We start from the raw sequence: 13,300 nt of genomic DNA on the forward strand, positions 1-13,300 counted from the left end.
GATTTTTTCAACTTTGGGTGGAGGGAAGTGTGTGTCTGAGTCTTTTGTCAGTCTTCCTGCTTTCTCTGAGCTTTGGAGAAGTACTTTCTACTTTCTAGTCTTCTGTTTCTAAGTGTAAGGACAAAGAGATCAGATAGTAAGTTCTATGGTTTCTTTTCTTTGGTATTTGCATGAATATAAGTGCTGGAGTGCTTTGATTTGTATTCTTTTTGAATAAGGCTGTTTATTCAATATTCTTTTAAGCAATTGACCCTGTGTTGTAGCATCTAAATACAGAGAGAACATTTGTATGTATTTTTCTTTCTTTTTATATAAAGCTTTCTTTTAAGACCTGTTGGAGTTTTTTCTTTACTTCAGGGAAATTGAGTCTGTACTCACCAGGGAATTGGTGGGAGGAAGAAATCGGGGAGATCTGTGTGTTGGATTGCTAGCCTGATTTTGCATTCCCTCTGGGGGAATAGGAAAGTACTTTTTTGTTTCCAGGATTGGGAACAGAGAGGGGGAGTCTCTCTGTGTAGTTTCACAGAGCTTGTGTCTGTGTATCTCTCCAGGAGCACCTGGAGGGGGGAAGGGAAAAAGGATTATTTCCCTTTGTTGTGAGACTCAAGGGATTTGGGTCTTGGGGTCCCCAGGGAAGGTTTTTCAGAGGGACCAGAGTGCCCCAAAACACTCTAATTTTTTGGGTGGTGGCAGCAGGTACCAGGTCCAAGCTGGTAACTAAGCTTGGAGGTTTTCATGCTAACCCCCATATTTTGGACGCTAAGGTCCAAATCTGGGACTAAGGTTATGTCAGCAACTAAGGAAAAGAAAAGATGAAACAGAATCCAAATTATGGCTTTACAGTTTCAAACCATGCAGGGTCCTGGCAAAGGATTGTCTAGGCAAAAACAGGTATTTGAAAAGCCAGGGGCACCGCCCCTGCCCAGGAAGGGTTACCCACCTAGATCAAATGCTTGCTTTACATGTGGGCAAGAGGGCCATTGGAGAGCTGAGTGCCCAAGGAAATTTGGCACCTATTGTACCTATTGGAAGCAAGAGGGTCACCTCATCCAGGATTGCCCCGCTTGCCCTGTACGGCCCCCTAGATGAGGTCCTCGTCCAGGAGGGGCGCCGGAGCAACCTGTCCCTACCCCCCGACATCCCTCTCGTGTGGAGGAAGTGTCAAAGCAAGCCCCTTTCCCAGAAGAGCACAGGAAAACTAAATGCTCTCGTAAAAAGGGCTGTGCATACTGTAAGCAGGAAAGCCATCTTATAAGAAATTGTCCCATGCGTCCCCCCTTGGGGTTTCTCGTCGTCCTGAAGGAGTCCCAAATAAAACCCCATATCTTTACTTGGCAGTTTTTCCCTACTCCACCTTCACCACCACTTAATTGTTAGGAAAACCAGGAGACTGATAAAGAGACTAATAACGTCATCGCCCCATTCCTGTCAGTGACCAAACTGGCTGTATGGTCTCGTGTTTGAATAAATTGGTAGTGTTAACCCCTGTTCGATAAATGCTGGAGTATCTCGCTCTACCCTTAGGGCATAAAAGTTTCCTTCTGTTCCCCTTTCTTCAGATGTAATTACGGCTGTAGGTGTGAGAAATGCTCCCATTCCCCACCCCTTACCGTTTTAACCATCATGCGTTTGTCTTTAGTCCGTGTTCTCTCGTCAACCTATTGGGAAAGAATTTGCTGTGTGAATTAAATTGTACAATCTGTTGTACCCAATTGGTGTGTATCTGGATGTGCCTGATCCCGCTCACAATGTGACCCTGGCAGTTTTTGGAAGAACACTCTAAGGAGAAGACTAACCCCAGCCCTTCCTCTTTGCAACAGGAACTGCTGGTTAAGGTCTCTCCCTCCCTGTGGGCATTGTGAGCCGATCATGCTGACCAGGTTGGGCACATTGAGTTTGCCCAGCTGGCTGAAATTTGCCTGAACCCAGCAAAACCACTTCCCAAAATATAGTTAAAAATCCCTCCTCTCAGACTATACCGAGGAAGGAATTTTATTGTGTTGTTTATGTTGTTGTTCTCCCTATTCTATTGTTGTTTGTAGCCCTGTTATTATTCTTTCTTATAATGCACAGGTGCTGAGGCATTGTCACAGCTTCAAGGGAAAATTGTCTTAAGTCCGGACATAGAGAAAATGTTAATTATTAAATAAGATGCATCTAAATGTAATGTGTTTATGTAAATAGGTGTGCATAAATAGATAAAAGGGGGGTTTAGTCAAAGAGCCCACCCTCCTTGTTAAATTGGTAGTGAAACAATGCCTGTGCCCATGAAAAGAAATAGATGCAGCAAGGAAAAAGGATCGGGCCCAAACAAACTGCGGTTTGAGGAAGTTAAAGAAATTAAAAAAAAAGAAGTTAAAAGTTAACTCTGTAGTTATTGGAGAAAATTAAGTAGTAAAACTAGGTACAAATGTTAAAAGGTGTAGGTGTTATGAAAATAAAATCTTGGTTTCTTTAAAATGTTTGTAAATAATCAGCACTTTTGGTATATAACATTTTTGTTTCATAATAATTGGTGTTGTTTTGGGTTATATAAACAGAACACAAAACTAAACAAAAAAACAATCCAAAGTTGTGGCTGCAACAGGGCAGTCAAGGCCAGGAGAATGGTAAAAGATTTTGAATCAGTTTTGGTAACAAATAGCAGATAGAAACTGTAGTGAGTACCCCACACTAAGCCTTAAGGTGGCTCTGTGTAATCAACGGTCAGGTTGCCAAAGGGAAGCCAAATTAAATTGTGTTTTCCATTTTAAATCAACATGTGTTCAAAGACAGAAGATAGAAACCATTAAAACTTAATCTGCCTGTAAAACAAATACAGGAAAATATGGGGAGTAATTTAAGTAATTCCTCAGTTTTGCCTGCAATCAGCAAGGATATTTGTAAAGAAAAAAATATTTTAAGCAAATTAATTTTATTCAAATGTTTAAATGTTGTAATTGCAAGACTTGACCTTAAACAAGGTCACAGACCCCATCCCTTGGACATCAGAGGCCAATGAGGCTTTCCCTCAGGTTAAGCATGTTCTGGCCCGAGCATTAGCACTGGGCCTCCCTGATTATAAGCCCTTCTCAGGCTCACTAAATACAGGATGCTTCTTTTGAATGCCCCCACAGCCCGATGGAAGCCTGCTGTCTTCCAAGGGCCAGCTCTGCCCAGGTGGCGGAACTGGTCGCCCTTACCAGGGCCTGCTACATAGCTGAGGGCAAGTCTGTTTCCATCTATATGGATTCCAGATATGCCTTCGGGGTGATGCATGATTATGGGCACCTCTGAAAATATAGAGGATTTCTTACCTCTGGAAGAGCACCCATTGGTCATAACCCTTATGTTAATGCCCTTTTATTTGCCCTTTAGCTTTAATCTGCAATTGGTGTTGTTAAATGCTCTGCCCATCAAAAGCCCTGTGATAATGTTATGCGCGGAAATGTCCTATCAGACGCTGCTGCCAGGCAAGTGGCCCTTTCTGGGTCTCTAACTCCCTCTGAAATTTTTGTTTTTGTATGCTGCAACCTCTTTCTTCAGCTGCATCCCCTCATGACCTGGCGTTATTGCAAGAGTCAATGTCTGAGGAGGAAAAGGATGGTTGGAGACGTAATGGCTGTTCTCCACACCCTAAGGATGCCTTGTGGTGCACTCCAGATGGTCGTCTGGTTGCGCCCCGGGCTTTGCTCCCCTACCTCACTCCCGTGACCCATGGTTTGGCCCGTGTGAGCAAAGGAGGGATGATTGCATCAGCGGTGTGGTATTGGTATGCCCCAAAGTTTTCGATCATGGCTCAACAATATTGTAATTCTTGCCCTATTTGTCTGGCACACAACAGTGGGAAGCCAGTCCAGACTAGACCGGCAACTCACCCCACTCTATGGGGACCCTTTGTAAATATTCAGATTGACTTTATAAGCATGCCAAAATGCTGCTCTTATAAATATGTGTTAGTTTTAGTAATGTATTTCCTTGTAAAAAGCAAATGCCAAAACTGTTGTAAAACTTTGGCATACTTGTGAGTAACAACAGTGAATGTGAACCTAATTTTACTGGACAAATTATAACTAAGTCATGTGCAACTTCACAGATCCAGTATGGCCAAATGCCCTTAGAAGGCCATTTCCAATTTCTACCAGGGCACCCAGTGCAACTATCAACAGTGCCCTGCTGGTGTTGACTCAGATGAACATTCATTTAATAAATGACACGATGCTTAATTATTGCCAGGCACTAATGAAATGTGTTAGGTCTTTTTATATACAGTAGCTCTGCCGCTCGCTGAAACCAGAAGACTGGGTCTACACGGAGGTCCACCAGCGAGAAACTGCCCTGGCCCCATGCTGAAAGACCCTCATCAAATATTGTTAATTACCAACACCGCTGTGAAGTGCCAAAATTGACTACCTGCCCATGTTTCTCACGGTAATGGCTCTCTGACTGATGATCAGTCTATCTTTCCTTCTGGTGTTGTTACTCCTTCTGAACAACAGGAGTGAAGGACAAGGTAAAAGAACTGGTAACTTCTCCTTTGTCTGCTGACAAACCCACTGTGCCTTTCTAAGAAAACAACCTCTCCACCTGAGGACATAATAAAGCCTCAAAACAAGCAAGGTGATTGTGCTAGTAACCTCTCCCTTGCGGCCTCATTGCTGGACAGCTAAGTGAATTAAGACTACGAAATCTCGAAGAATAGCTTGCGGAGGCTAGCCAAAACTACTTGAAAAAATTGAACTTGGGGTGGGGATGGGAAAGTAATATTTTTCTAAATCTTAGCCAATCAGTAGCCTCACTAGTAAACAACCAAGTATATATCCACAGGATTTGTCTGGCCATGAGAATATTTTCTGCTTAAAGGCTATTCCAGTAACCAACAATATAGCCTGTACCCTGTTATAGTATTCTCCCTCCCATATCACGAATCTAAAAGGTTCAAATGGACCATACTTAATCCCAGGCAGGGTAAATTTAATTAAATGCTGCCCTGGGAACTGTGAAGTCTCCCTGCCTTTATCCCACTTCTAGAGCACTGCTACCTGCCCTATTGCTCCTAAGGGGTTGCCCTTGGGTTAGTACAGCAGCAGACTTAGGGTGCATCCTCCCGCCAAAGGAGGGTCTTAGCGGGCTCCTTGTGGAATGGGCAAATAGTGCCGCTTCTGTTTAAAATATTTACAAAAATCAACAACATGCTCCACTCTTAGTTCTCTAACCCATGATTTACTGAGAAAATGCTTTTAAGCATCACTGAAGCAGAGAAGGCATTGCGGTGAAATCTGGCTTGTTCTCGGTATGGGATTTTCTGCACGACCAGCTAATGGTCGTTCAGAGTAATCTTGGACACCAGGCTTGGCCCACCACCCTTATGGATGCTTCAGGCGTACCATCTGATTTGTGGCCCTAGAGGCACACTTGAAGATTTTCTGAATGGAAATGCTGGTGCTCACAGTGCTCCTTCCAGGCCTATGGGACAGTGAAAGGAGTGTGGGCCCCCACATACCGAATCCTCCCAGATCCTTGGGGAGGTTGTATGTGGGACTGGGTCATCCACTGAGATATATGGGAAGTGAGACCACCCGATGGCCCTAATCATTTCTTGATTGGCGCCCCAGAAATAACACCTGATATCTGGATAGGATTGGGAAATAAATGAACCATCTGGCCCTAGCACCCCCCTCAGCTCCAATGCATTCGACAGCTTAGCCCTGGAAAAAATTTCGTTACCGTTAACAAGTATATCTGCTGGAAAGGTAGTTGTACATATGACAGCATCGCCAGCCCTGATTCAGGCCAACAATAGTTGTGTATATTCCAACTGAACTGTTTTGCAGGACATGGTCTTTAATCTAAAATACAGTCACAGGCACTCATATTATTCATTGGCCCGCGGACAAAATGTATCAGTCTTCCCTCCAATTTCATATTCCATTTGATTGGACCACCTAGTACCAGATCGTGTCCATACCTTATTGTCCCTCTTAGGGGAATTATTGAATAATTTTTTTCCTAGTGAGGTGTTGCTGTAAAGCGGGCTGTTCCCACTCCTGCACCCACTTTGTATACCCCACCTCACCAGGGACCCTAGTTCCCTTAAGGGAATTAGATCCTCGTCAGCAGATTTATAAGCCTGAAAATGTTACACTAATGGGTAAAAACAGAACATTATCGCAAAGATTGAAAAGGAATGTGTCCAGGAGTCATGAGAAGAAAAATCCTGGGAGATTCAGCACAGATTAGAAACAGAGCAAGGAAACCAGCCAGGGGAGAAAGTGGATAAATGTATTTCCTCTTGGGGAATTCAGAAGGTCCTCATGGAAACCACAACCCAGTAGGATATCCTCAGGCAAAAGAGGAAAGTCATCACGGTCCATCATCATGTGTGTTGGGAAGATAACGGACGCATTATGACCCTTGCCTCCCAGACCCTCCTGCAGGCCAATAATAGCTGCGTCTATCTCAACACATCCGTCCTATCTGATGTAGCCTTTAATTTAGTCACAGACTCTGGTACTCATGCTATATATTGGCCTTTGGAGAAATCATACAAAGCCTCTCTGGATTTCCAGATCCCCTTTGCCTGGGCCTCTTTAGTACCCGATCGTTTTCACTCCCTATTATCCCTTTTACCAGAAGTCCAGAAAATCTCTCTGTTGCAAAACCAACTCCATCTCCTTGAAAAAGTGTATCAAACCGAACTGAATGCCTTCCAAATTGCCCATATCGCCTCCTCTCTCTGTGTAGAAACTGATGTCCTATGCCAGGTCACAAAAGTCCTCCATCCCTCACAGAATCCATGGTACCTCTGGGTATTATTGGGAGGGGGACTGCTAATAAATTTCTGTTTTTGTTATTGCTGCTGCTGAGCGTGTTGCCAGCGCTGCCCCTTCTTGAAATCAACCCCACCTGCCCCTCAGCAACCAATGGCCTTAGCCCCTATGATGGAATTGGCCCCTCCGTTAATGAATCATACCCCAGACCATCCACTATATATGTCCCTAGAGTTTCCCCATGAAGAGGAAGAAGCCCCTTACTCTGAAATCCAAGATCTAATGACTATTCAAATTTAGGAGTTTGGTGCCATAGAGAGGCACCAAAAGGAGTGAATGACAGGGAAAATAAAATCCCCTCCACAACAGGGGCTTTTCTGTTGCCCCCCAGAGCAGGGACTTTTCAGTTGTCAGGATTTTGCAGGCCAAACCCTTGGCTGCATTAACCCTAACTTCCCTAAAACTTGTTTACACAGAGATACTGTCTGGAAAAGTACTAAGCTGGGGGCAAGGAGGGGCCCCTGGGGGAGCCATTGCAGCTTTGTGGGTTATATTGTAGCAATAAGTGCTTGCTTAAGGTAACCGCAAGTTAAAGGTCACAGAACATTTAGGCCCACATGACCACCTAATAAGAAAAACAGGAAGATTGTGACAGAAAGCTGTTTGCTTTGCAATAGATGATCCATATAAGGAAATTATCAATTGTGTGTTGCTATGGCTTGCAAAATTGGCAATGTAAGTGCCAAATAAGGATGTATTGGATGTATTGCTGAGTGACGCTTTGCGGTTTTAAGCTCTAAAAGCTTAGTAAAATGTGTAATATGCAGAACAGTCGACCCTCTGCGTAGGGAACCGCTGTTTCTCCCTGTGTGCACACTTGTAATCAATAAAGGAGCCTTGGGCTGTCTGATCTAAAATCAACGGTGTGGTCGATTTTCCACAACACTTCTGTGCTGCTGCTGCTGGTGGTTCTGCCTTCAGAGCTGAAGCAGCACAGAAGTAAAGGTAGCAGTACCACAGCCAGCCCCCCCAAATAACCCTGACACACACACCCCCGCCAACTCCTTTTTGAGTCAGGTCCCCTACAATTACATCACCATAAGATTTCAGATTTAAATAGCTGAAATCATGAAATTTATGATTTTTAAAATCCTCTGACTCTAAAATTGACCAAAATGGACCTTGAAATTGGTAGGGCCATAACCATAATCCTTGTTCCATTTTCCTTTAACTTGAGATAGATTTTAGAAAGAAACCCTCTTCTCTGATGGTAATAACTGTCCTTTTGGAGAAGAGTGAAGGAAGTTAATTGAGATGGGCTGGAGATGTTGTTGTTACTCTTGTTGTTGAAGTCTGATTCTGTTTTCTAGAAGACAAAACAAGACAAACACAAACAAGAGGGGAGAGCAAAGAACAGCAGTGATAGAAAATGCAGCTTTTTATCTTTGGAATTGACTCTCACTTACAACCTTACTGCTGGAAACAGAGAGGGACAGCACAGTCTTATCAGCTACACTGAGACCTGACAAACTTGTACCAGCAACAGACTGTTTAGGCTATTGCATTTAGCTGCCTTTCTGGTCACAGGCTGACAGCTAAGCCAGACTCTCATTAGACAGAAGGAAAAAGACAAGAGATAGGAAAGAGAAGAAATAAAGCAGGGAAGGAAAATGATGCAAAGTCTCCCATCCTTGATGGTGCTCAGGAGTTAGCTGGAGCTGGTGTAGGTGGTGGCATCATCTGGATTCCTCTCTATGGCCCAGCCTGGTCAGGACATCTCTCAAGGTTAAGATAAACAAGGCATAATCGTATCACACTGAATTCTGGGGTCCCAGGAGATAGTGGCGGTGGCCATTATGATGGTAAAGCTCACTCCTTTGCCTTCTCTTGTCTTTGAGACAGCCAGCATTTGCATTTTCTCCCTTCTATCAGCCAGCATTGCATTAGCCAGATTGCACCCCCCAACGTATCTTTTTGAGGACCCCAATAGGGAAGTGTAGGATGAAATAACCCTTGCCCTCATTATTTTGTCCACAAATTAGGCCTAATTTCTGACACACTAATTTTGGTTCATTGTCTTTTGAGCCCACACTTTTGTTTACCAAGCCTGATTTTCATACAGGCTTTGAGTTATATTAGTGGACCTATCTGTTTAGACTAATTTAGCCTTTTTCTCTCCCTTTTTCACCTTTTCTCATTAACATTTTTCCCTGTAGGCTATTGTGATACTTTATGAATTTTCATTCACTTTTTGTTGAATTTACAATTCAGGTTGTAGGACCAGTTTTTACAACACTCTACACATGGAATTATTCCTGAATAGCTATTTCAAAATAATTCCATGTGTAGATAAATCTGAACATAGAAACATAGAATCATAGGACTGGAAGGGACCTTGAGAGGTCATCTAGTCCAGTCCCCTGCACTCATGGCAGGACTAAGTATTATCTAGACCATCCCTGACAGGTGTTTGTCCAACCTGCTCTTAAAAATCCCTAATGATGGAGATTTCAGAATCTCCCTAGGTAATTTATTCAAATACTTAACCACCAACATAGTTAGGAAGTTCTTTCTAATGTTCAGCCTAAAACTCCCTTACTGCAATTTAAGCCCATTGCTTTTTGTCCCATCCACAGAGGTTAAGAACAATATTTTTTCTCCCTCATCCTTGTAACAATGTTGTACGTAGTTGAAAACTGTTATCATGTCCCCTCTCAGTCTTCTCTTTTCCAGACTAAACAAACCAAATTTTTTCAATCTTTCGTCATAAGTCATGTTTTCTAGACCGTTAATCATGTTTGTCGCTCTTCTCTGGATTCTCTTCAATTTGTCCACATCCTTCCTGAAATGTGGTGCCCAGAACTGGATACAATACTCCAGCTGAGGCCTAGTCAGAGCGGAATGGAGGAGAAGAATGACTTACCATGTTTTGCTTACAACACTCCTGCTAATACATCCCAGAATGGTGTTTGCTTTTTTGGCAACAGCGTTGCACTGTTGACTTATATTTAGCTTGTGGTTCACGATGACCTGCAGATCTCTTTCCGCATTACTCCCTCCTAGGCAGTCATTTCCTTTTTGTATGTGTGCAACTGAATGTTCCTTCCTAAGTGGAATACTTTGCATTTGTCCTAACTAAATTTCATCAACATGACCCTGTAGCAACCTCTCTGCCTGACTTGAGACATCAAGCCTCAGACAGAGCAGCAGCCAGTATTTCCCTGCTGGGAAACTCATGAAACTCATAAGCTCTGTTCATGTATTTCTGTTCATGTGTATCCATTACATGGCAGCCTTGCAAGCGACACATTTATGGAAGAGGCCTCTCTATACAAGGTGTCCTTCTGACCCATACTCCCAGCCAGAATAGGCTCCACAAATCTCTTCTTTCAGTTACTTTTCTGAAAGGTTAAAGGTTGTTTCAACTCTCCCAGTCAGCCTGCTGATAATTCTCAGACAATCTAAGACTGAAGCTGTCTAATTAAAAACAAGACTTAATACAAAGAGAGAAATCAATTAGAAGCAAAATAAATAGTATATTTTATAAAGTCTTATTTTCAACAAAAGCTAAGTGAGGAAGGTGGCTAAGCAGGTAACACTTGGGTTTAACTAACAGTGAGTTTTTAAAATGGCAAATGTCCAGAGAATGCATCTTTCTGCCCTTTGACTCTTTCAGCAGGCTGGCCTATCAGAGAGAGCCTTTTGTTATAGGTGTCTTCTGTTTGCCATTCCATTCCTTATCTGACTCTCAGGCTCCTTATACTTCTCAGGTTTTTGATGCCTAGCTTGTCACACCAGAAAGCAGGTATCTCTAGGTGTTTCTTCTGCCATATCCATTGTCCATGGTCTGAACCCATTCAAAGCTTTTCTATCTGCTTGGGATAAGCAGTTTGATTGCTGTTTTTCTGCCCAGCCATAACAGGAGAAGCATCCCCTTGGGGCCCTTCTGGGTGCCCCAACATGGCCACAGGTCTCCCCAGGGAGGAAAATGTCTCTCTGCCTCTGGTGCCAACTGTAGCAGGACTTTGGCCCACCAGCTAATTGTCTCTTCAGCCTCTGGATGGGTTGGATGAGTTCAGCCCCCAAAAGTCCCACTACATAAAACAAATCCAGTTCAATCAGGACTGTCCCTTTACCCCACCCTTGCAGGGGGTGCCCCATCCTTTCCTTCAGACTTGTCTCCCAAACTGTCTCTTACTTGTGCATCACTCACTCCTGGGGTCTAATTGATTCTCCCCAGTGGCTGTTCCAGCTAGCAGGCCTCTGTAATAGGAAGAGAGCTTGAGATATAAGCCCTTGTATCAGAGGCCTGGTATCAGGCAGGACCTGCTCACAGAATTTGGCAAGAACAGGGCTGATATTGCAGAAATACACATTCCTAAGAAGTGCTAGTCACAGAGTGCTCATGCAAACATACAAACATATCCCAATATCAAGTGGTACCAGAACATCCTGATATCAAGAATGGTACAAAAACATTCCCTAAGGATAACAGGAACACACTGACTGCTCCTAAAAGATGTCAGGATGACAGTATATAATAGAGATGTTTTGATCAAACCAACATGTACAAGGTGATGAGAAATAGCTAGTCACATTAAGGGGCAGTAACTATTATACCTATATCAGAGGGGCAGTACTAACTTGTTTGTGTGAGGATATAAAGATGTATCTCAGAGGGAATATCTTTGTCTGGCCTAGGGAGGAATGGAAAGTCTCGTTGTTCAAATGAACTGGTCCATTGTTACAGGCATAAATGTATTAGTGGTTCGTTAGAGTCTGCAGGATACTAGTACTGTGCTTTGTCAACAATAAACCTGGCCGGGTGCCTTCATCCCTTAACAGATCTTGTGGTCATTGGGGGGTTCACTCAAGATCTGCTGTGCCAGCTGTCTGCACAAGTTTGGGGTGGAATACAGAGGAAACACAAACACGCAGCCAAACATTTAACAACATCTAACCACAGACTGCACCTCTGCAACTGTGCAAGCAAAGATCCCTGCAGGCAGAGCTCTGTCCTCCAACTGAGTCAGGCTCTCTCCTGTTATTCCCCCTCCAGACTTGGTACTGGCTTCAACTACAGTGTGGCAGAGCTAGCTGGTTCCATAGGCTCTCTTGAGCCCCTTCTCTGCTGGTGTGAGGCCTCACTGCCCCATCACAATCCTTTTGAAGGTGGATGCTACAATAGATGTGTCTCAGACCACTTTTGCATCTTAAAACTTTACCCCATCACTATCTGCCATTTGTACCCTCCTAACTATTTACTGCAAGATAGTGATCAGAGCTAGAGCTGTCCCTGAAATCAGTCTGTTTTAAAGATACAAATTTAGATAGTTCTCATAATTCCTTCAAAGCAGTCAATCATGAATCATGGATAGATTAAAACTACAGTCACTAGCAAAGCAAGGGCCGTTCTGATGGGTGGTGGCCATGTAGATGGCAGTGAGAGAAAGAATCTATTGTGCTTTCTAGAAACATTAAGGTTGTTACACTTTCCCCTGAAGCACATAGTGCTGGCTACTGTTGAAGACAGGACACCTGACTAGGTGCATGCTGGGTCTGATTCGTTATGGCAAGTCCTATGTTCCAATAAAGTCATAATCCTTGGCAGTGAATAATTCAACAGCACGCTACTTCTAATTCACTTGGGAGTGAATTCACCTCAGTGTAAACAGGCTGTACAGGGCCTCAAAACAGGGCTTAAATGGTGCATAGGCCTTGCATGGGTTCTTTGCACAGGGCAAATTTCGCTCTTGAATCTAAACAAGTTGGCACACTGGTTTGTGTTTTGAAAACATTGCCAATGCTTTCCTTTCCTACAGAAATTCCCTGTAAGTCTTGGGCTGCATTGTGCCACAGGAACAATGTCCATAGAAAGGGACAGTGCCTTACCACACCATTCCAGGAGCATTATGGGGAAAAATTGTTGATACAGGGGATAGGAGTATGCTGCTGGCCTATACCATAAGCAAACAATTAACCTACTCTGCTCACACCAGGTCATCTCCACTGGCTGGTACGTTGAGGACGGATCCAAAACTCTGCCCACTCACTACCCAGTTGCACTGGAAGGGAAAAATTGGGCATGCAGAGCTCACTTCCTTGATCATGCTCAATACCAATACCCAGGGTCAAAGTCCATATAGGGATATAAGGTACGAGAGTGGGAAGGTTAACTGTTGCCCCTGGATGGATGTGTAGTTCAAGTCACAGTCAAGCCCTTTCTCTTGTATGCTTGCTACTAGTATTGTTCAAAACAGCTCAAATATTACACAGCGTAAGTGTTTGAATTCTGTCAAGCTAGAGCTAATGGCAAGAAGGCACTAAATGCACATACATGTGGTATGTGGTGTGTACACATAAACCATATTTCCATGTACAGCTATGCCATTTATAATATAAATGCCTAGTCCAGCAACAACTAAAAAAATGTAGAAGAAGGCCCATTACTTCAGTGTCCTGATGTGACTGAACATGAAACTGATCCAGTTTTTAAACTAAGCTGAAGGTAAAATGAATGGGTATTAAATAATACTCTAGGTTCCTCTCAG

This window comes from Gopherus flavomarginatus, chromosome 2 (genome assembly GCF_025201925.1).
Source record: "Gopherus flavomarginatus isolate rGopFla2 chromosome 2, rGopFla2.mat.asm, whole genome shotgun sequence".
In the NCBI taxonomy this organism is placed as follows: Eukaryota; Metazoa; Chordata; order Testudines; family Testudinidae; genus Gopherus; species Gopherus flavomarginatus.